We start from the raw sequence: 24573 nt of genomic DNA, 5'->3' as shown, positions 1-24573 counted from the left end.
CTGACAGTCCCCCTGGGTTCCCCGGGGGCCTCGCCCCTTTCCGGCCCCCACCCACACGCACAGAGCCCCCCAGGAGCTCCGCTGGGGGGGCTGGGGCGTGGCAGGCGCCGGCAGAGCCTCTCCGGGCGGAGGGAGTCTGGCTTCTGCAGGGATGGCCCGGCACCCCAGGGAGGACCGGGCTCTGGAGGCCGAGCTGGGGGTCCCCGCCCGAGGCAGGGCGCCCTGGGCCGCCCTTCGGAGCCCCGGCTCCCCAGGCCTGGCTCTGCAGCTGTTTCCTCCTCCAGCCCTCTGGTCGCTAGCGGCAGAACCCCCTCTCTGGGAGCATCTTTGTTCTTGGAGCATTTCTTTGTTTCTGAGAGCTCGTCTCAAACAACAGGGTCTGTCTGGAGGAAGGGTTAAGGACATCTTATTTAAGCTGGAGGAGCCCAGCCGCGGCTTGTCCCTGAATGGAGCGATTTGTGCAGCTTCCCAGGGAGACAGAAGCTGCTTCTCCGCTCTGTCTACTAAGGAGGCAGGGATTTCCATGCCTAAGTAGATAAACACAGCGTGCAGGGGCGACAGGGCCCGCAAGAAAGAGCGCACTGTTCATTACCGTCCCCGCTCTCTAATAGGATCACAACGGGCTGAGCCAGGTTTCCGCTCGAGTGCCCCTGCACACGGGCCGGCCGGGTGTCTGCCACCTGCTAATTCTAGATTAGGCTCTGGCCGCGCCCGAGGCTGGCTGTCAACGCCACAGGTGACGCTGGCTCGAAAGACAGCAGAGCTGCGCACCCCGCAGGAGAGACCCTGCGTGCCCGTCCCGACAGGAGCCGAGGCAGGACGGCTGGGCCCTTTCAGAAAGAAGCTCCTGGGGCCCAGGGCAGGCCTGTGGAGCTGGCAAGCCGTCAACGCTGCCCGCATTGCCCAGCCCCGCGGGAACCCGGCATTTCACAGCGCAGAGAAGGGAGCCGGCCTCTCGAAGATGGGGCGGGGGGGGGGGGAACGGGGGACTGACGGGTGACTGGCGGGGCCTTGTAAGGGAATGTGGAGCAAAGACCAGGACTTCGCTCAGAGAGATCGAGGGTCCCAGGACAGGGAGCAGAGAGGGTGGCCAGGCCAGGCAGCCTGGAGAGCTACTGTCCCTGTCCACACCCCTTGCTCCGCCTCGCATTCTGCCTGAGGCACCCCAAAACGAGCGGGAATGCCACCGCCCAGCGCCCGAGCATGCGTGCCCACGGCCCGTGCGACAGAGCTTTGCACGTCGACAGGGACACACACACGGTAGATTCGGACAGTCTCCAGCAGCGCTGTGAACTCTTCACTACTTCCCGGGGAAGTCCTGAGGAGGAAACTGTGCCTCGGCCACTGGCCTGAGCCTGACCGAGCTCCGGCTGAAACGGCTCCCCAGAGGCTCCAACTCCTCCGCTGGAGATCACATTCCGTCCACTCAGAGTTCTTCCCCGTCCCCCCATCCACGTCACCAGACTCTGCCATCGACCTCTGCATCCTTCTTTGCACACAGACCCAACAAAGATGGCGCTGGGATTTCACATCACCTTCTTCCGAGCTGTGTGTCCCGGTCTCACTGGGCCTGTGGTCCTGAGGCTGAGTGGCATGGGGGGGGGGAAGGCCCGGGCCCTGTCCACTTGAGGCTGGGTGGCACGGGGTGGGGGGAAGGCCCGGGCCCTGTCCACTTGAGGCTGGGTGGCATGGGGGGGGGGGGGGAAGGCCCGGGCCCTGTCCACTTGAGGCTGGGTGGCACGGGGGTAAGGCCTGAGCGAGAGTTCAGGGCCGATGGCATACTCCATAGGAACTCCAGTCTTGTCACCTGTGAGAAAGGATTAGTCATTACCACCCTGTCCCACAGAGCTGGACAGAGGACTGGGTGCCAGTCAGTGAGGCCAGGCTCAGCTCCAGTGTCCACGGTCACTCCCCTGGGTGCCAGGCTCAGCTCCAGTGTCCATGGTCACTCCCCTGGGTGCCAGTGACCTTTCTAGAGACCCCTCACTTTCGACATGTTGACCGTGCCCCCCCCCCCCCCGAGCCCATTAGTATCACCACCCTTCGCACCTGTCTCCAGGTAGCCCGGAACCCTCTCCCCTTCCCTCAGCACCCCCACTCTGTCCTTCCTCGACTTCTCCGCTTGCCCTCACCCTGTTCCCAGCCTCCGCCGCAGTCTCCACACCCAGGCTCCTGAGGCTGGGCCCACTAGACGGCGTCTTCTGAACACAGATGCCTCTTGGCTGGGTGTTTCTGTGGGACCACAGTGACTGAGTCGTTCGTGCCTGGTGGAGAGGCCGGGGCGACTTGTTTCCTGTGGCATCAGCTGGTGGTCCAGTGGTTATAGGAAGCCTTCCGCAGCACAAGTCTGCTGTGAAAACCAAAGTGCTGCCCAACACAGAGTGGGCCCTGCCCCACTAGGGTGGACACGGAGTGGACTCTGCCACACCGGTGGACACGAGTGGACTCTGCCCCACTACGGTAGACACAGAGTGGACTCTGCCCCACCGGTGGACACAGGGTGGACTCTGCCCCACTAGGGTGGACACAGAGTGGACTCTGCCCCACTACGGTGGACACAGAGTTGACTCTGCCCCACCGGTGGACACAGGGTGGACTCTGCCCCAGTAGACACAGAGTGGACTCTGCCCCACTATGGTAGACACAGAGTGGACTCTGCCCCACCGGTGGACACAGGGTGGACTCTGCCCCACTACAGTAGCCACAGAGTGGGCCCTGCCCCACTAGGGTGGACACAGAGTGGACTCTGCCCCACTACGGTAGACACAGAGTGGACTCTGCCCCACCGGTGGACACAGGGTGGACTCTGCCCCAGTAGACACAGAGTGGACTCTGCCCCACTATGGTAGACACAGAGTGGACTCTGCCCCACCGGTGGACACAGGGTGGACTCTGCCCCAGTAGACACAGAGTGGACTCTGCCCCACTACGGTGGACACAGAGTGGACTCTGCCCCACCGGTGGACACAGGGTGGACTCTGCCCCACTACAGTAGCCACAGAGTGGACTCTGCCCAACCAGTGGACACAGGGTGGACTCTGCCGCACCGGTGGACACGGAGTGGACTCTTCCCCACTAGGGTGGACACGGAGTGGACTCTGACCAACTAGGGTGGACACGGAGTGGACTCTGCCCCACTACGGTGGACACAGGGTGGACTCTGCCTCACTACAGTAGCCACAGAGTGGACTCTGCCCCACTACGGTAGACACAGAGTGCACTCTGCCCAACCGGTGGACACAGGGTGGACTCTGCCCCACTAGGGTGGACATGGAGTGGACTCTGCCCCACTAGGGTGGACATGGAGTGGACTCTGCCACACTGGTGGACACAGAGTGGACTCTGCCCCACTAGGGTGGACACAGAGTGGACTCTGCCCCACCAGTGGACACAGGGTGGACTCTGCCCCAGTAGACACAGAGTGAACTCTGCCCCACTACGGTAGACACAGAGTGGACTCTGCCCCACCGGTGGACACAGGGTGGACTCTGCCCCACTACGGTGGACACAGGGTGGACTCTGCCCCACTATGGTGGACACAGGATGGACTCTGCCCCACTATGGTGGACACAGGATGGACTCTGCCCAAGGCACATCAGTGTCCTTCACTCCCAGGTTTCTCAGTACTCAGGAGGCTCCGAGAGCAAGGTGACAACTCTAGGTGCACTGACATGGCTGTTCTTCAGAGAAAGACACTGGGCTACGGGACGATGCATAGAACATGGGCCCAGAGCCAGGAGAAGCTGTACCCTTCCTTATAAACCCCGGTTTTCCCCACAGGCCAGCACAGCAAGCCCTCGGTTCGGGTTCTCTGTGAGAATCAAGTTCTTGGGTCCTCAGCATGCCTGGAGTCCATGGTGGACCAGCAGGCCAAGAACTCAAGGTCCCAGGTCGTGGAGGGGCCCTCCAGCCCTCTGGCCTCCTCCCCTTCGTCCTCCTGCCCTCAGGGCCCAGTCTACACTGTCCTGGAGTCCTCTCAAAGCCACCCAGGCTCAGCGAGGGCTCGTGTCCTGCTACCAGCAGGTGCGCTCACCAGCCTGCCCGTAACGCAGCCCCAAAGCACAGACCCAGCTGTGGCCCGTGCCCGGCCTGGCCTCACACCCGCTAAAGCCATTGCTGCAGACAGAGCAGGAGTTAAGAACTATATTACTAAGGGAGAAATATGATTTACAGCTTCTTAAAATGGTTTGAAGTTCAGAAAGAAAAGGGAGAAAGAGAAGCTCTAACAGCAGCAGTAATTTCCCAGACCCTCCATGGTCTGAATCCTCAAAACTTGTAGTTCAAAGGGATTTGGGAGTTACTCAACTCATCAAGCTGCTGCTTTGCAAACTCTGCTTGAGTCCAGAGCTCATCATGAATTTTATGAGTTTAGTATTTTTTTACACCAGGGTTCTTTGAAGTCTTACCTTTAAAAAGCAAAAACAAAACCGAAGTGAGACTTTTTTTTTTTTTAAGAAAGAGAACTTTGCTAAACCAGCACCAAAGGACTGAGACATGGAATTGGGGTGTGGAGAGCTAGAGAAGGCACTGTGGTCCTTAGGAGAGGCGCCCTGGACCCTACCATGGGCAGAAGGGATCAGGTATCCATGAGCTGGAAAGCAAGGTGTATAAAGGCGTGCTGAGTAGCATTTGTTTTTGTAAAACATAAACCTTAGCAATTTGTGTGTATGTGTGTATATAATATATAGTATACACGTGCATGTATAATATGAGTCTGTATTCACAGGAACAGACACTGTGTATATGTGTGAGGATGTACAGCAGTATGGCATATGCCTATGTGTATATGTCTGTCTCTGTGTGTGTGTGTGTGTGTGTGTGTGTGTGTGTGTAAAGCCAAGTAAGTATAAACAAGCATTGGGGAATAGCTGCATGGATTTCTTCATTCTCAAATTGGTGGGTGTTGAGAGATTTGGAAGAAGGAAGGAGGGAAGCAGGGGAGGCTGACACAGAGAAGTAAAAGAAGGGAGCATTTTGAAACCAATGGTGTACTTTCATGATTTTTGCAAAGAATGTAGGTAAATACGGGCAATAAATCAAATTTAAAATGAAAAGAAAATAAGCACTGAGCAATGCTGAGTGGGAAGACGGATGTGAAATGATGTCTGAAAGAGTGTTACTTAGATGGTAAAGGTAGTCCTGATGACTTTATTATCCCTGCAGTCAGATGGTTATTCCCATGGAGACAGGATGGAGCCACACTGACTTTTGCTTGAGGCTGAACAACCACTGTTGCCAAAGTCTCCCTGCTTGGATAATTCACTGGCTTAGGCCTCCTCAGAGGGTTGGGCCTCCTCAGTAGACTGGGTCTTCTCAGTGGACTGGGTCTCCATAGTGGCTTAGGCCTACTTAGTAGAGTGGGCCTCCTCCATGGGTTGGGCCTCCTCAGTGGGTTGAGCCTCCTTAGTGGGCTGAGCCTCCTCAATAGGTTGGACCTCCTTGGTGGGTTGGGCCTCCTCAGGGGCTTGGGCCTCCTCAGTGGGTTGGGCCTCATCAGTGGGTTGGACCTCACCAGTGGATTGGCTCTCCTCAGCAGGTTGGACCTCCTCAACAGGTTAGGACTCTTCAGTGGGTTGAGCCTCCTCAGTTGGTTGAGCCTCCTCAGTGGATTGGGTCTCCTCAGTGGGTTGGGCCTCCTCAGTGGATTGGCTCTCCTCAGTGGGTTGGGCCTCCTCGGTTGGTTGAGCCTCCTCAGTGGGTTGGACCTCCTCAGTGGGTTGAGCCTCCTCAGTGGATTGGCTCTCCTCAGTGGTCAGTGGATTGGCTCTCCTCAGTGGGTTGAGCCTCCTCAGTGGGTTGGGCCTCCTCAGTGGGTTGAGCCTCCTCAGTGGGTGGGGCCTCCTCAGTGGGTGGGGCCTCCTCAGTGGGTTGAGCCTCCTCGGTGGGTTGGACCTCCTCAGTAGGTTGGACCTCCTCAGTAGGTTGGACCTCCTCAGTGGGTTGAGCCTCCTCGGTGGGTTGGGCCTCCTCGGTGGGTTGGACCTCCTCAGTGGATTGGCTCTCCTCAGTGGGTTGAGCCTCCTCAGTGGATTGGGCCTCCTCACTGGGCCAGCCCTTGGGGCTAGAAGCTAGGAACCAGTGCTCCACTTGCATGTCCCCAGCTATCTTTGAACACCTCACTAACTGACTGAGGATATAGCTTATTCTCTCCTTTTCCTGCGAAGTCTGCTCTAGAATGACCCAGGGTTGCCCAGGCCCCTCTGCCCGTGGCCTGGGCTGTGGTCAGGGGTGAGGTATGTGGGGAAAGGCAGAAGGAGACCTTCTTCGGACGTTGAGCAGCCCCCACACCCAGCCTGGGGCTTGCTCTGGCATTCTGTGCACCCCCGGGACCAGGGCCCTGGCTTCCTCCTCAGACCCGACATGGGCTGTGAGTCCCGGAGTGAGTGTTGGACCCATGGGGCAGCATCTTGGTGTTCCGAGCGCTCCGCCACATTTGTGGGATGGAGGAGGGAGAGGCCAGCCCGTGAGAGCCGCGAGCACAGAGGCCCAGAACGCAGGGGAGAATGGCCATGCGCGCTGCCCTGACAGCTCCCAGCTCCCTCCCCAGGGGGTGCTGTCAGAGAGGGCCTGGTGGGGAGTGAGGCCTGCCCCCCCTCCCCGTGCGCAGTGGTTCTGAGGCCCCCTCTGTTCTCACACACAGTGGGGGCTGTGTATGTCGGGGGGGGCGGCATCCAGTGAGGAGCTGCTTTCCATCACCAGAAAGGGGGGCCCCACACAGACCCAGACCACGCCGAGCCGTAGCACCAGGCAGCATGAATGAGGAGTCCCTCTAACCGGAAGGCGGTCAGGCAGCCATCTTGGACTCCCATGCAGTTCAGAAGGGCGTGGAGGGCGCCTTCCTCTACCAGCCACCTTCACAGAGGCCTACTGATGTGGGAGGCCTCGGGGAGGAACAGAATCCCAGGAAATAATATTCAAAATGCCCAACTTGCCTAGGAAATTACTCATCATACTCAGGACCACTAAGATCTCAGCTTGAATGAGGAAAGAGGATCGGTGGCGGCCAACAGGAAGGTATCTCAGGCGTTAGAATGATCTGAAAAGGACATTAGAGACACGGTCCTAAAATGCTTCAAAGAGCAGCGGTGAACATCTAAGACACAAATCAAAAAAAATGTATATATAAAACCTCTGCAAAAAAGTATCAAACTTCAAAAAAAGATGGAAAATTTTACAGCAATAAAATAAAGTAAAATCAGCGGAAGAAAAACTGCTCCTCAATGGATTAAACAGTAGAATGAAGGGGCAGGGAAAGTATCTCTGAGGCTGGCATGCAAACGTCCAATGAAACAGAGAAAATAGACCAACAGAAGGAACAGAGTGTCTTAGGGGCATGGCAGAGCAATAGAACATTATTCAACATTTGTGTTTTCAGTGCTCTGAAAAGAGAAAAGAAAGGGAATGGGGAAGGGAAGTGGTCAAAGAAATAATGTCTGGAAACTTGCCTGACGTCGAGAGTCCACAGGAAATAAGCATTCAGGTTGAATAACCGTAGCAAACCACAGCCAAGCAGACCCCAGCGCGGAATTCTCTACCCAGCACAAATATCCTTCAGGAATGAAAAGGAAAGCAAAATCTTAGAGAAAGTTGGAGAATCGTTGTTACTACTGGAAAATAACAGGCCACATCAGGAAGCGGGAGAGAGCAAAAGTAAATTGTCAGAAAACATAATGGACTTGTCCCTTTGAGCTTTCCAAGTTCTGCATAATGGTTGGCACACAGATTATAACAGCAATGTGATTTTCAATACATGTAAGGAAACAAGACAGTTACATTGAAAATAAGAATAATGAAGGAACATGAAGAAGATTAATTTTCTATGCTTCAGTTGAACCGATTAAGCATCCACTCAGGTAGACTGACATAACTTTGTACATGTGTGCATGCATGCGGGCATGTGTGTGTGTGTGTGTGTGTGTGTGTGTGTGTGTGTGTGTGTGCATGCACTCTGGCAAAGCCAGCCAACAACTACATTAAATCCACTGGCCAAAACAAACACATTTGCCTAAAGGGTCAAGAAACTAAAATGGAACCTCACCTCAAGGACTGAGAGCCACAGTTAGAGCGTCGGCTCAACACCTGTCCCTGAGTTCAAACCTCAGGACTGCCACCAAAAAAAAAAAAATACATAGAAACTCACTTCAAAATGATGGTTTATATTTGTTAGAAGCCAAAGTCCGCGACAAGACAGACCATGGAAGGATACGATTTAGACCTTTCCCAAGCCAGAGTCTTGGCACGAGTTTAAATAGATCCGAAACTGAAGATCTAAGTCATCTAAATAAATCCAGAATCTAAAGGGAGTGTGTGTGTGGGGGGGGAGGGGTTAGGGAGGAGTGTGCAGGGCAGTGTGTAAGAGCCCACACGGCATTCGTACGTGCCGTCTCTGCCGTGCACGCACATCCACGTGGGGTGTGCTGGTGTGTGCTGTGTGGATGGATGTGTGGCGCACGCTTGCGTACACATGTGTGCGTGGGGGGTGGGGGTGGAGGGAGACGGTGCGTATTTCACTTTGGCGTGCCTTTGCTCCCAGCGGCGCCGGTGGCTAAGAACTCTTGATTTCAGAAGAGCTGTTTTCTGCTCCGGGATCAGCGTCCCGCGTGCACTGGGGGTGTCAGAGCGGGCGGGCATCACCCCGGGGAGCCCCACACGGTTCCCGGCAGCGCCCAGGAAGCCGGCCCGGGGAGGCCTCCAAGCCTTCCCACCCAGAGGACGGGCCCCGAGCTTTCTCGCGAGTGCTGGCTGCCCCGGAGCCCAGTGTCTGTGGTGGTGGTGGTGGGGGGGGGGTCTCAGCCACCTCAAATAAAAAGCAGATGAACAGATCTGATTATCAGACTGATTTTATTCTCTGTACGCTAATGAAGAGCCCCTATTATGCAAATGCATATGATTATGACAGTGAGATTTTTTAATTGCAAATTCATTCCCCAAGCCCAAAATAAACTTTTACCACGCCAGTGGGGGCTGCGGGAAGATAGGGAAACCCATTCCAGAAAGAACGCGTCCCAGGAAAACAATAGCTAAGCTCCTCGGAATTAATTTGAAGCCTTTCGTTATTTATCTTTTCTGACTCATTATTGAGATCGAGAGGAACCAATCAACCCTTTTCCTTTCTGCTCTGTCAAATTAAAAAAAAAAGAAAGAAAACGAAGAAGAAAGGAAAGGAAAAAAGAAACTCTGGCTCCAACAAGAGTGGTGGTTTGTTTGTATGTGGGGGTCTTTGGGACATGGGGGATTTGGGGTTCACGCAAGTGGGGAGGCCCAGGCTCTCCTCTCGGCCCGCGGGCCACCTGGGCGGCCTCCCCGTGTGGTGGGGGCAGAGCCCTCTCCGTGGGAGAGACACAGACTTCCGCGCCGGCAGAGGGTGGCACTGTGCTTGTGCCGGGGACCTGGGGTGTCCCCAGACGCCACGTGGTTCCGATCCCCCGTGACCCCCTCGCAGCCCGCCCACCAGAGCCCCCTCCCCCCCTACCTCTGCCTTTGTCCCCGTCGTTGGTGCCAGCTGGGAGGTCACCCTTTCCCGGGCTCCTCACCTCCCGTGTGGATTCCTCAAGAGCGCCGAGACGCAGGACGGCAGAGACGGGGGCCGGCTCTCCCCGCGGTCCTCCTCCACGCGCCGCCTGCCCGAAGGAGTTCACCTGCTCTGCGGGGCGTGCTCACTGCGCCAGGATCCTGGCCCGTGACCCAAAGTCGATGGTTTAGCCCGGAAACACACACGCAGAAAGGGCGGCATCCCCGGGCTCGGCCACGAAAACACCAAGGGCGAAAACCAGAGCGCTTAGACCCCAGGTGTGACCACGCGTCCCTGCGCGTCAAGTAAAGAGACCGGGAGAAGGGCGGGGAAAGACTCGTCGCGTGGCGCCCGTGCCCACCGGGAAGGCAGCCCTGAGCCCCTCGGGAGGCCGACGGAGGTCAACCCGTCAACAGACAAAGGACGGGGTGCAGGGAGGCGGAGGTGTGGGTAGTAGGAGCTGGGGTCCCCGGCTGGGCCTGGCTCCCTGTCTGTAGGTCCAAGGGTGCTGGAGAGATTGCAGAGGACTTGCACCCCTGTCACTCTGGGGCTGGCCTGCAAGTCATCCCTGCTGGTGGCCAGCTTTCCCGGGCTCTCCGGCCCTCCCTCCCTCCCTCCCTCCCTCCCTCCCTCCCTCCCTCCCTCCCTCCCTCCCTCCAGGGCTGTGTCCCTTGTCATGCAGATGCAGATGCAGGAGAGGGGCCGCCAGGGCAGGCTTCCCTTCTGGTTCCCGCTGCTTTGTGGCCCAAGCTCCTCGGTTCCTCCCCCAGGTCACCCCGGCACGGGGGCTTCCGCGTGGACACGTCCCCCCCGGTTTCCACATGGCCATCGGCGTGGCTGGAACTCCGGGAGAAGGGGGAGAGCCCCCCTCCCCCCCCCACCACATTCACTACCCAATGCCAGCTGCGGCGCCCTCTTCGTCTTCTATAGTTAGATTGCTATTTCCGACTCCATGGCTTCTCCTTGACTCACACCTTCGTTATTTCCGTGCTGCGATTGTGGCTGTCGCCGGGACGCGGCTGCCTTCGGTGGCTGCGGCTCACGGCTCGTCCCGCCATGCCGCCGCCCGCCCCGCCCGCCCCCCCGGGCGGCTGGCAGAGCTTTAGAAGGACGGGCGAGGGACGGTTTGTCTTCCCTCCCCCCTCCCCACACTCTTGGACGGCCCCTCCTCACTGGGGAGAAGCTTCTGGAGCCTGATCCCGCCCTCCCCCCGTGTTTGCCTCTCGGCGTCACTTCCCCGGGCGCGATGGAACCTGACCACGCGCAGCCACGGAGGTCGCAGAGGCTTTCCCGTGCGGGTTTTCTGAGTGGCTTTCTTTCTCGGTTGCAGGACAGAGAGGAACGGGTCAAGCACACGACTTCAATCGCGTTCCCAGAACTTAGAAAGTCTATGCGGTGTAAAGTCCATGAACAGAGAGAGAGAGAGAGAGAGAGAGAGAGAGAGAGAGAGAGAGAGAGAGAGAGAGAGAGAGAGACGGCGGAACCCCCACCCCTGACCCCGGGGACTCTGAGCCGGGGGCGGGGAAGACACTGCGCGGCCTTCTTATCACCGTCGTGACCCCAGTCCTGCACGACCCTCATTGATCACGCCCCACGTGAGAGCCCCGCTAGGCCGGATAGATCAGGGGATTGATTTTTGTTTGGCAGAGTTCTGTAAATACACACTTCATAGACTTCCCGGAACCGCCTGGCTGGGTGCTGGCCCCTCGTGGATTTATTGCGCGGCGTGCCCCCGATCGCGTGTCCCGGGAAACGGCCCCGCCGGCCCGCGGCTGGCTCGGAACGGGGTCCACCTGCGCCCCCGGCCGTCCTCACCCCCGCACGGGCCCCAGACGCATCGATCCGGGGACCGAATGTCAAACGCCGCCATCCCCACAACAAACGTTCTTCTCGAAGGTTCTGTGTAAATTGAATTTTCATAAATCAAACCGCACTGGGAAGCCAGGAAGGGGGAAAGGCAGTTTATGGGAAACTTGTTCTCCTGCTTGTACAAATGGGGAAGGGACTTTACTTTGTTTTTAAGTTTTCCAAACGTGCTGCGTTGTTTTTTTCACCTCTGGGTCTTTGAAGGGGAGTCGCTGCTGGCTCCGGGTGCTGCGGGCGGAGCGCCGGCCAAGCCGCGAACCGCGAGGGCCGGGATGGGAGAGCAGGATGGTCCTCCCGAGGAAAGGTCTGGAACAGGGGAGCGAGTCCTTCCCGGTCGCCGGGCTGTGCCCGCCGCAGTTCCAGGCTCCCCGCGTGCTTAGCCGCACGGATTTCAAGCTGGGGTGTGCGTTAGGTCCTCTGAGGACTGGTCACGCCGCGGACCCGGGGACCCCACGCCCGGGGTCTCTGACTCAGCAGGAGGACCAGAGTAGACCCCGAGAACCTGCATCTCTAGGAGCTTCTGGGCCCGATAAATGCCTTCCCCGTGGCCGCACTGCGAGAACGGCCGCGGCGGCAGCCAACGCGTGGCGCGCCTCACTCCCGGGGACTGCACAGCCCGGGGAGCCGCACGCTGCTCCGCACGCCCCGGACCAAGATTAGACCAGGAATCCAACCCCCCCGCGCCTCCCCGGACCAAGATTAGACCGGGAATCCACCCCCCCTGCGCCTCCCCGTGCTCGCTTCTAAAGACGCGGCGTGGCTCTCCGGCGGCGCCCTGGGGGCCCCCACAGCAGGAGAGTCTCGCGAGAAGACTTCCTGCCTTTAATCTGGGTAAAGATGGTCCGCAGGTGCGAACTCACCCTACGAGGGCACCCTGGGCGCAAGGCCGGGGGACCGGGGTCTGCATTCTGATTCCTGGGGACCCGCGCTCTCCTTTCCTCTTAAGAAGTCGATTACTTTGCGGGGACACTCACTCGCGTGGCCATTCATCTTGATAGATTACGCACTGCTTTGTGCCAGTACTCAGTGGGCTCTGGAAGAGCCCGTTGCCGAGGGACACAGGGCCGGGCCATCGGACACCCAGTTTGGATGGCGGCCTAGTTGAAGGTAGGACTCACACCGTGCCTGGAAACTCCTCGGTGCTGAAGTGGGGGGGCTTCCGAGTACCATCCCGCCATAACGGCGGGCCCCAGGACTCTTTGGCCCAGCGGAGGTTGTTTTATTCCCCCTTAGAGTCAGAGAACATAGCCTTGCCTCAGACATTAAAACAGCTGGTATGCATACTGAACACTTCATTTGAACGCAGCACTCCTCCTCCCTGCTCCCCCCTGTCCTCCCTGCTCCCCCCCTCCTCCCCCGCCCCCCTCCTCCCCCGCCCTGGCCTATCAGGGACACAGCCCCGGGCATGCAGTCCAAAAGGGAACCTGTCCTGCGTGCTTCAAGCAAAGACGACGGGGTGGTGCAGAGAACAGCTGCTCTGCAGCGCTGACTCTCACCTCTAGGGGGTGAGGGGGGGCCGAGTCTGAGCCCAGGTATCAGGGGTGTCTACGTCATCATTCCCCGAGGAACTGGGGAGACCCCGCACTTGCCGCCTGTACAATCCGAGGCGTTTCACCCTTCAAATGTCATGGCGGGGAAGGTGCGTGGCCGTGCAGGTCCCGGGACCTCGGCGCACAGATGCGGGGTCACGTGAACCGAACACGGGGGGCCCGGGCGGTCTCCCTGCCCAGGCCTCTCGCCCAGTCCGCTGCCGGAAGGTCCTCTGACGAAGGAAGGAGGGCGGTAGCGCACACCCACCGCTGGAAACGCACTTCCACGCGGACGGACGGCCTCCCCTCCCCCCGAAGAGCCGGCTCCGAGCCCGGGGATGGGTCTGCATCACAGTGCGGCGGGCAAGTGTGAGGCTCCCTCGCAGCGTGAAGCCGTTCCCACGGCCCCGGGCGCCTCGGCCTCCTCTTCCTCCCCGCAGTGCCGCCGGGCCCGGCCACGGGGGGGAGGCACTGGCGACGGCAGGCCTCAGTCAGCCAGTCGGGACCCCTGCGGGAACGCCGGGCTCGCTGAGCGGACGCATGGCGCTCGGGATCCCTGCTGGCTACCGCTGCCGGTAAACGTGGCCCGACCGCCACGCGTCGCCCCTCCTTGGGGGTCCGACACCCTTCACATTCACTTCCGCACGGATTCCTCACCTTGCTACCCATGAAAAGGAGCCAAATCTCAGGATTCCTTCAAACCCCGTGCTCGTTCCTCCCGGGCTGCAAGTTGCACTTGCCAGTCCCATGGAGGCTGAGACTGTGGGAGAGGCCTCTGGGCAAGGAAGGGTGATTTAAAAGCCATTAGATCACTTTGCAGGCTACCGGACACAGGCAGGCCTACGTCCAAGCAAAGTTGGGCTGGGTGGGGCCTTCAGAGGCAGAGCCTCTGCTGATGCGAAGGGCTCGGGACGCCTAGCTCCATCAGAGCTCAACCAGATCTGCCTGGTGCAAGTCTCCACAACCAACCTCACCTCCACACAAGGCCGTTCTGGCTGTGAGAATCGCATTTATGCCTTCGTTCTTCAACCCACGCAGGTAAACTTTGGTTCTGGCTTTGAAGGTCCTCTCTGCAGCTACAAGAACAAAACAAGTGAAGCAGACTTGAAGGATGTCTGAAATCCCTTGGGTTCTATGACCACGACTGGACTGACCTTACGTAGGCTGCAGTGTGCACTTTTCCCGTGAGCTCCCCAGAACCGATAAAGCAGCGGGTCACCTCGCTCTTCTCTCCGTCTCCCAGTCGTATGGTGACCCCGCATCATGCGGAGGGCTGCAGTTTGGGGGCTCTGCCCGGAGGCCCACGACCCTGCGCCCTCCCGCCATCACGTTTCTAGCACCCCAATGCCGGAAGCTTTTGGGCTCAGCACTGCGTTGAAGGCCAGGGATCTGACTCAGCCAAGGCCCAAGTCCAGAACTGGAGGGTCCATTTCCTAGGCTGTGTTGAACAGCCTCATCCAATTTAGGAAAAGAAAGAGCTTTGGCTTTCAACAGATGGAATGCAATGCAAGGCCCACAAGGTATCGGAAGGAGGAGAGCCCAGAGGGCCCACAGCAAGTCCTAGCCAATCACAGGAGGAAACAGAGGAAGGCCTCTAACTTCACAGGGGGAAATCCAGGAAGCGGTGCGTTATCAGGAACAGAGAGAACTGACGACTGACCACTGGAGGGGCGCAGACCTCTGTCTACCTCCCGTTTGTCCACCCTGCTCCAGCAGAAGACTGGCCCGGTGCCTACAGACATTGGAGAGCTTGCGGAACTCTACTGCTCGTGGAGCACTTGAAGGGGAGCACTGCAGGAGAAGAGGGGCGACCCACCAAGGAGGCAGACGTTGCCTTCCAAGAGAGCCATGAGCCCAGACATCCTGGGTCCCTTAGAGAGGGGAGGTGGGGATGAGGGAGAAAGAATTGTGTGGGTCACAGCCCTTACAGACAGGTCTTCTGCTGACTCGCTGCCGGAGGGATGGACGGAGGGATGGACGGAGGGATGGACGGAGGGATGGACGGACGGGGGATGCCGCGGGGGCGGGAGGCAGTGCCGCGCACTCACCCACATTTACAAACATTTGTGTGGAGTAAACCTCACTTGGTTTTTTTAAAAAATATGTTACACAGAGCCCTGCATAGAATGTCAATGTCTCCTTCGTTGTGTGGTGGCGCGCAATCCCTGCTTGGGGCTATGGCATGGAAGGGCGGCCCCACGGGGCCCCTCGGTGGGCTCCCAGGGCAGCCCCACGGGCCCCAGGGGAGGCTCCCAGGCCTCCTGACTCCTCGACACCTCCTTGTGCCCGGGTCTCTCCGCGGATCCTTTAGGGCGCACATCCGGGAGGGTAATGGAACATACTATTTATTTCCTTTTGTTAAATTGAGATATAATTTATATGCCGTAAAATGCGCCCATAGAAAGGACACAACTCGGTGAGCTTTAGTATTTTCACAAACATTTGCATCGCCACAGTTTAATTCCGGAGGATTTTCATTGCTCCATAAAGAAGCCCGGCACTCATTAGCAGTCATTTCCTGTTCCCGCCAGCCACAGGAAACCACTGACCTATTTTCTGTGTGGATCTGCCCATGTTTCCTTCCTTTCAAAGATGTTGTTTATTAACTTATTGACCAGTTGATTATAGAGTGTTCGATGAAATATACATCTCAGCCCATAAAACATGGCCTGCTCCCTTCCTCCCTCCTTTCTTCCCACCTTCCTCCCTCCCTCCCTTCTTCCCTCCATCCTTCCTCCCATCCTTTCCCCTCCCTCTCTCCTTCCCTCCCTTCCTCCCTCCCACCCTCAAGTCCACCCATCCTTCCTCCCATCCCTCCCTTCTCCCTTCCTCCTTCCCCCTCCCTCCCTCCATCCTTCCTCCTATCCCTTTCTCCCCCCTCTCCCTCTATTCTTCCTTCCATCCTTCCCCCTTCCCTCCCTCCCTCTTTCCCTTCCTCCTTCCCTCCCTCCCTGAAAAAGGAGAGCCTTTTCTCTTTGGTACCTGCTTTGGAATGTTGGGTGAGCTGTGTCTGACACGGACTCAGATAACTAGTTACACGTGGGTAAGCTGTGGCTGACACGGACTCAGATAACTAGTTACACTTTGGAACTACAGAACATTCTTTGGTGTGCATTTGAGTTCATGTACAAAGTGACATTGGGGTATTATTTCCTTTTCCCTTTTGCTCAACTTTACAGGTTGAGCACAGAGAAAAACTATGGTAAAGGAGTTAAGAGTCTAAATGCCATTTTTCAGTAAAAGAAACGAGGTCCCTTGGAGGACTTGCCAATTGCATGTCCCTGGCAGGAGCTCTTTCAGAAGAGCCTGGAATTTCTCTTCATCTTTAACTGCAAGAAAGTCATCAAAAACACCAGAGCTGTGTGAAACATACTCCGAAAACAAAACCGGAATCAATCAAGCTAGGACGTATCAGTGAGTGCTGATGGCTCCTGCCTGTAATCCTAGCTACGCAGGATGCTGAGATCTGAAGACTGTTATTTGAAGTGAGCTAGGACAGAAAAGTCTACGAGACTCATATCCAATTAACTACCAAAAACACTGGAAGTGGAACTGTGACTGAAGTGGTAGAGTGCTAGCCTTGAGCTAAAAGCCCAGGGAAAGGCCCAGGCCCCGAGTTCGAAGCCCAAGACGTACACAAACACAAAGATATGAGTTACTACTATGCATTAGAAAATGAATCCACGATGATGCTAAAAAGACGTTTCGCTGCCCAGGTGGCAGAGAATGGCTGCATTTAACTTGAAAGCTGGCAGCTATCAAAAGGGATCCATACTTGTTTCCATTCTCCTGCCTGACTTTACCTCAAGGTGACAGATTGTATACAAGTAGAGGTTCTCATTGTAAAGCCTTTGCATCTACTCAGTGCATCCTAATCACTGGAATATTATTACTACGAAAACTCTAATGGATAAATTTATGTAGACAATGGGAAGCAGCTGTGGACAAAAGGTAGAAACAGCCAGGCAGAACACAACTTACAATGGAGACACCAAATGTCATTGAGGTAGTTCTTTGTCCCAACAAATCAAAGCAAAACCCAAACCAACACACACAAAAAAAAACAACCCACAGGTAGATAAGATTAAACTAGAAGATGAAGAGATTTCATAGTGAGTTCCAGCACAATATACGCCTCTCTATGCATCTGCGCACGTACATGAATATACACACATATAAACACCTAAGTTGCTGGAAATCACTTGATGACACTTGGGAAAATTTGAACATCACGGTATATCTAATGGCAGTAAAATTGATTGTTGAACATCTCAGCGTGCAGTTAGATTATAATGATTATATCCACGAGGGACCATACTCAAAGAAGGAGGAGTTTTATGTTTCTAAACTACATATTATGATATTCTCTCCAAACCTGGCTTCAAAAATAATGAAGGAGGATGGGCTAGGGAGGCGGAGGTACTTGGGAAACGAGGTTGGCTGTGAGTCCATTATTATGAAAGACATGGAGAACAAGGGGGATCATACTCCCTTGTCTATTTTGTGCACATTTGAACTTTCCAGAAAACAAAAACAACCAACTGGAAGCAACGTAAGAACACCTCTGGAGGAGAGCCCGAGCTCCTCGACCGTGCCGCGCTGCTGCCTGTCTCCGTTTCTTCAGTGAAGGAGGGCGGTGGCATCCCCTGGGCTGGCGTTTGAGAGCCCAGCGTTTAGTGGGCACAGAGGAGGCCCAGAGGGCGGAGCCTGCCGCCGTGAAGCTCGCCGCGTGTTCACTTCTACAAAGTGTTTTACAGAATGCCTCCCGTGACCTCTGCTCGCCCGCGCCTTCACGGCTAGGCGCGATCACAACCGACGCCGATCTCCTGGGCTGTCCTTGTGTCTGTCGGCGAGTAGGGGGACCTCTGTAAGACAGATGTTGAGGACCAAGATTGCTATTGACCGCCGATTCCTATTCTGCGTTCATGAAGCACTGGCGTGCACGCCTTTCTGGGCAACTGCTGCCTCGTTACTAGAGCGCCCGGAGAGCTACAGGACTCCTCCCAGCCCCAGTGCCCGTATGCCTGGCGGGTCTGATTATCTTCCTTTCCCAGTGGGGGCATCACGATACCTTCGCACCCGTCGCCCAGCCAATCGGTTCGCCTTGCTGCTTGTTTGCCAAACCTCTGTCAACACGTCCGTGGCTTTTCTTGTGGAGAAAACAGAAGTGCCTCGTGAACATAACCTGCGACTCCAAGGGGATAACCTGTCCTCAGTTCTCAACATTATAACCTCTCTTGATAGTCGCTCATTTGCCTTTCTGCCTACTGTCTTTTGTGGATGAAAATATAATTGATGCAGCTTCAATCTATCATTTTTACCTTGAAGTTTGTGCTCCTGGAGCCTTGGTTGAATCTGTTCACGCTAGAAGGCTAAAAGATATTCATGCTGTTAGAAATATAGTCAAACTGCCTAAGCTGCTCAGCGATTTCGCTATTCAAAGTTCCCTTGTATGACCTAAGGTAGGTTTTCAAATGTATCACTTTAAAATATTATCTGACAACCCACCCTCTCACCCTGATTTGCAAACACATGGGTTTGGATGGTCTGTGCTAAAGTTTCCCTCTGGCACTGAGATTCTTCTACCATTTCACTTTCCCATATAAATTTCAGGATAAATATCTTGGTTTTATTAAAAAATTATAATTTTAGCTAAAATTTTAGTGCAAGGTAGGAAAATTAAGCTTTATAATAGTAATTTACCCCATCCCGGCTCAGAGATTTTCCCCCTATTGTTTGAACTCTTTATTCTGCACTCTTTGATTTAGTTTCAATTATTTCTTGCAAATACATTCCTTTTGGAATAATTTTAGTTATTTAGATGATCGTTGGTAGTATGAGTTGAATTCATTTTTTACTATTATATCATTAGGTAATTATTTCTGATATAGAAGGATATTATTCATGTAAGTAAATGGATGTGAAACCTGGTGAGACTCTCTTAATAATTTCCATAGTGTGGATTTTTATTCTGTGTTCCCAGAACATAATCATGTTCTTTAATAATTTATGCTTTTGGCATGAGTTCATAACATAAATTAGGGATACACTTCATCAAATTGTTTGCATGTATTTGCTAATAGAACTGGGTGTTTTCTCCCTCTCCTCTAGTCAGTCAGTGTGATGTACTGCCTTAGGTTTTGTTCCTATCAGGAAAAACCACATTATGTGGTGCTAGTTGTAATGTGTCCTTGGTATTGGCTAGCTAACATATGTGCATTTGTCTGAGAGTATACTTAAAATATCATTAACCTACTTATAGAAACACTCTGATTTTTTGATTTTTGATACTTTATCTCAGTTTCTGAGTGAGCAGAGTTAACAATGCTCAGGCAAAGTTACAAATCGTTTTATTCCTCTAAATTCTCTAATGGTTTTATATACTGGAAACTATATTGTGAAATAATACATGCTCACAATTGTTTTGAAATCTTAGTTCTTTCTAGTCCCAGGAAAATGTCTGCTTTTTGTGGATGTACTTAATCTTAAATATACCATATATTATATATATGTACACGTATACACACACACACACACACACACACCTTACTGGAATATACCTTACTTCTTAACATTCTGGTCTCCCATAAATTCACAACCTTCTGTATTTGGTTTTGAGCTTGTTCTTAATAGAAAACATATCATTTTATTATGTTTATTGCTCAACTGCAAGTCTCTTTTCTCCCAGAAAACTTAGTACATTTATAGTTATTGTGATAATTATATTTACACTTGCTTGAACAGCATTATTTCTTACTTTAAAATTTATCAGATTTTAGCAAGATTTTTCTACTTGGGCTTTTCTTGGTTTATTGTTGATTAAAAACTATATATACATATGCACGTATAGCCTAAAATTAATAGCTGTTCATTTATTCATTATAGCTGTGTTGAGTTTATAGCTAAAGCCGCTGTCAATGTTCACTTGTTAGTCTCCAGGCAGGTATGTTTCTCTTTCTCTCATGTAAATACTGCTGAGTAAAACTGATGCTATTGATCTCCCAAGCTGCTGTTTTAACCATCAATATGTGAAATCTTCCGTTTTAAGCCATGTGTTTTAACCATCAATATGTGACATCTTCAGCTGCTGAAATCTTTGCTGGCATTATGTCTGTTTTTAGTGATTTATCAGCATCCTCTTGGAGTTTTGCTTTCATGCTATTGTTGGTATATTGTGAATCTCCTTAGTGGTAATGGCCATGGTTTTACATGCAGACCGCTCTGAATGTCTCTGATAAAATGCTCACCTCTTCTGTGATTCCAAACTACTGTTACTATATTTTGGCTCCAGGTTTTAAATTGCACGTGTGTTTCATGAATGTGTTTTCCCAGTCTGTGGGTTGTCTTTCCACTCTCCTCACAGAACTTCCTGAAAGGCAATGAACATTTTCACTTCCTACGAATCCCAGGTTTTCTATGCTCAATGTTGTGCTTTATGGCTCTGTGCCTCAGGAACAGAAAAAGTTGCCTTACCTATTAAATTCCCACAAAAATTGTTTTCCCAGCTATTTTTATCTCAGAAGTTTAATTATTCTTTCTCAAACTTGTTTTGGTGATTGTCATTCGAATTTCCACAAATTTTAGATTTTTATGGGACTATGTTTGTATTCTTTACACTTGCATAGCTTTGCCCAAATACCTGAGAAATCGGCTGCAAATATTGATAGATGTAATGTACAGGGGAATGATTTATTTTGCTCATGTTTTCGATGCATGGATATAAGTATTTAGAGATGTAAATTAACATGATCAATAAGAAGAAACTTTCTGGCCTCACCATAATGGCTGAAGCAAAGACGAGAGCTGGGGGCCGGGTTCAAGTGGTAGAGCACCAAGAGTGAGCAAAAGCCCACTGAAAGCATAAGGCTCTGGGTTCAAACCCTAGTTCTGGCACACATAAAAAGGAAGAAAAGAATAGGAAAGGGAAAGAGGAAGGGGAAGGGGAGGGGGAAGAAGGGGAAGGGGAAGGGGAAGGGGAGGGAAAGGAAAGGAAAGGAAAAGGGAAAGAAAAGGAGAAAGGAAAGGAAAAGAGAAATGGAAGGAAAGGAAAGGAAAGGAAGGGAAAGGAAAGGAAAGGGAAGGAAAGGAAAAGAGAAAGGAAAGGAAAGGAAAAAGGAAAGGAAGGGAAGGAAAAGAAAGGGGAAAGGAGAAAGAAAAGGAAAGGAAAGGGAAGGAAAGGAAAGGAGAAAGGAAAGGAAAGGAAGGGAAGGGAAGGGAATGGAAAGGAAAAAGGAAAGGAAAATGTGAGTTTATATGGAAAGATGGAAAAGGTAGAAAGAAGAGACACTCGCACACAGTGTGATTGGCAGGGAACAATGGCACGACAGCTCTGAGCCCTTCAGAAGTAAAACTAAAGGGAGACTTGAGGGCCTGCACGCACGTCGCTGGGATTACACTGAATAGAATAGGCAAAGAAGTGTACCACGCCCATGTGCAGAGACCCACTGGCAGCCCCGCTCGCCACAGCCCCACCAGCTCACAGCTGACGGTCTCATCAGGAGAATGGAGGAGTAGATTGCAGGGTGACTTTGCAGTCCCGGGGAAACGAGCTGCTACCCGCGCGAGACCTCGGGGTCACTCTCCTAAGAACAGCACTGAGGAAGGCAACCAGACCTGACAGCATGGGAGGAGGGGCCGACACAGATCCATCCTGCCTGACGGGGGGGGGGTGGGGGGGGGCTGGGACCACACAGGGGAGCCACAGAGGTTGGGGGTGGGGGGTCTGGGTTTGAGTGTGGGTTCCTGGCAGCCAGCGATCTGTAGACATCACGCAGCCATTAGCTGATGAGCACTGCCCTCGTTGGCGTCACGTGGAGTCTGGTTTGAGGAGGGGTTATCTCCGGTTGCTACGTCCAAGCGGACACATGGATCAGAAGGTGTCGTGGCACAAAAGGACCCCGGGATTGCTAGAGTTCATAAACTCAGGGGTGCAAGGCCGTTTTTAGAACTAGAATTTGGGGTTTTAGTTTTAGCCTTGTACTTTTTAAAAACATCTAAAACTTCTTTATAATGCGATATTATGCAGTGTGTATTTCTGTCACAGATGTGAACCTGGGACTAATTAGAAACAGAAAAGGGCTTCAGAAGTGTTCGCTGAGAGGGTGACTGGCGGTGGATGCCGTGGCTCAGCACTGTGGTTTTCTGCCTCCTGGTTGTCTCTCTTCCTCCACATCCCCCACTATGATCACCACAGGGGCTCCAGCTCCCCGGTATTAGCAGAAAGACAGCATGACTTTGGAGGCAAGTGGGTGCAGCCACGGCCGCACACAAAACAGGACTTGGGAATAAGAGGCAGAGACTTCACTGGTAATCACCTCCCATTCCTCTGCTTGAAGTTGCCCTCTTTGCCTATTTTGGTGGGAAATAGGCCGAGACGAAGCACCAGACAAATGCGTTGTCGTGAAAAGAAATTGGGAAGAAAGCAGGCCTCCGCCCAGTGTGGGCACGGCGGTGGGGAAGGGTCTGAGGCTGCTCCACGTGTGGGCTTTCCTGCAGAGACCCCCAGGCTCAGCACACACAGCAGGGGGGCCTCGCAGGGTGTCCCCCCCACCCCAAGAGGCTGGCTCCCGGCAGGGACTCCCATCCCGGTGGATAGGGACTTCCGCATCTGTGAGGTTGTGGAAGGCACTCAGAGACAGTACCAGCACCAACCATCAAGGACAGCAGCTGGGGCCACACCCTGTCACCCGCCCCTAGTGGAATCGGGGCCGCACCCCTTCAGCCCCAGGGGGGCCACATCTGGGCAGACAATGATCATGGAAGTAGCTGGGAGGAGGAGGGGCATCCTACCGTTTAAACCCTGCAGCTCTCCTCCAGGTGGAAGGGGGCTGGGGGAAGACGGGCGTTGAGCAGAAGGAGCTCGGAAGCTAACGTCTTTGAGGCCTGGGTCTTTGTCCCAGCCTGTGACCCCTCCATTTGGGTGGCCTGCGGTCTGGCCAGGCTTCCCGGGTCATCTTCAGCGCTTCGGCCACTTCCCGGGTGGCGTTTGCAGAACGGGCTGGAATGACTCGTGGAGCGATACCCTCACCGCCGCCGATAGAGGAGGAGGAACCGCCGTGGGAAAACAGGCAATTAGGTTCCAGGACAACACAATGATTTGTGTTTCCAGCCTTCGATTGCTCTGTACCTGAATCCGAACGCCTTCTCGCCCGTTTCCAACCGCCTGCCTGACCGCAGCTGAAGAGGAGCTCCCGGGAGCCCGAGCTGGACGGGCGGCCCGCCTGGGCAGGGGCAGGAGGACGCGGCCGCCCGCGCTGGCCCAACGGTCTCCACAGTGAGGAGAAGTCATTACAAACGCACTTAGGAGTCCAGCTTAATATTGATCCACGGCAGGGTTAGGGAAGATGTCGAACCTTGAGCGCAGGAGCTGAAAGATGAACCAAATGGCTCTTTCCTGACGGATTATGAGAGGAAGCTCTGTCATAATGTAATTTTCCAGACAGTTGGATCGATGATGTCAACTATGACCCCGGGGTTTGAGTGATGACTCAGATTTGGGAGTTCTGGATGAATGGATGGTGGGAAGCAGGCACGTCCCCACTAATGGGTACTCTGGGAACACCCAAAGTGACCCGGAGGAAATTACTCATCATGCGATTCCTGAAGACAAAGGCGGTGGTCCGCCCGCCCTGCCTGGGACACTCGCTTTATCTTAAGTGCTCTTGCACATCAAAAATGTCTTTTATGCTCCGAGAGGCAGCGGCGCTGAGGTCACCGGAGACGCATCTTCTGTCTGAGCGTTGTCAGTGATGGAGAACGCGCGGCCACGACAGGGCGCCCGCGCATCCGCAGGGCCGGCCCGCCCGAGGCCGGTCTGGACGGCGTCTGCTCCTTCTCCCTCCCTCCCTCCCTCCCTCCCCATGCCCTGGGCTGAGCCGCGGGGGTTCCGGATTCCCCGGGGCCTCTCCTGGCCTCCGCCTGCGCCCAGGCCTTCCTGACCCGGTGGGCGGGGGGCTGTCCTCGGGAAACCCCGGCCACGTCGCCGCTGCTTGGCTGTGGGCTGCTAACCAGGCACGGAGCCTCCTCGAAGCTGGCTCTGGCTCGCGGAGGGAGCCGGGGGGACCGAGGTCAGCGGCCCGTGTCTGGGGGTGGCCTTCCTGCTGTGGGGTGGCGCCGGCTTCCGGGTCCTCACACCGGGGACCCCGCTTTCCCGAGGTCGCCGGCCGAGCACTTCAGCTTGGAAGACCCGCGCCTTCCCCCCCGCGTCCCACTCTGGGCTCCCAGCTGCCCACCCCCCCCGTCCGCCTTTCCCGGCCTGGTGAGCCGGGGGCCCTGCACTCCCGGCCGTCCAGCCCCCGCACGCCGGCCCCGCTCGCCGGCCCCGCCCGGGCCGCGCCAGACTCCGGCCCCGCGGCCTTGGAAGACCCGCCGGCCGGAACCCCAAGGGGCTGCGAGACGCCGTGCGCCACACCGTGCGTCTTGACGCTCCGTGCCTTTCACCACGCTGCTCCACGCCGTGCGTCATGACGCTCCACGCCCTGCACCACGCCGCTCCGCACCGTGCGTCACGACGCTCCATACCGTGCACCATGCTGCTCCACGCCGTGCGCCCCGCCGCTCCACGCCGTGCGTCACGACGCTCCGTGCCTTTCACCACGCCGCTCCACGCCGTGCGTCATGACGCTCCACGCCGTGCGTCACGACGCTCCATACCATGCACCATGCTGC

Source organism: Perognathus longimembris, chromosome 1, assembly GCF_023159225.1.
Source record: "Perognathus longimembris pacificus isolate PPM17 chromosome 1, ASM2315922v1, whole genome shotgun sequence".
Classification (NCBI taxonomy): Eukaryota; Metazoa; Chordata; class Mammalia; order Rodentia; family Heteromyidae; genus Perognathus; species Perognathus longimembris.
Note: the sequence above shows the minus strand (reverse complement) of the source record.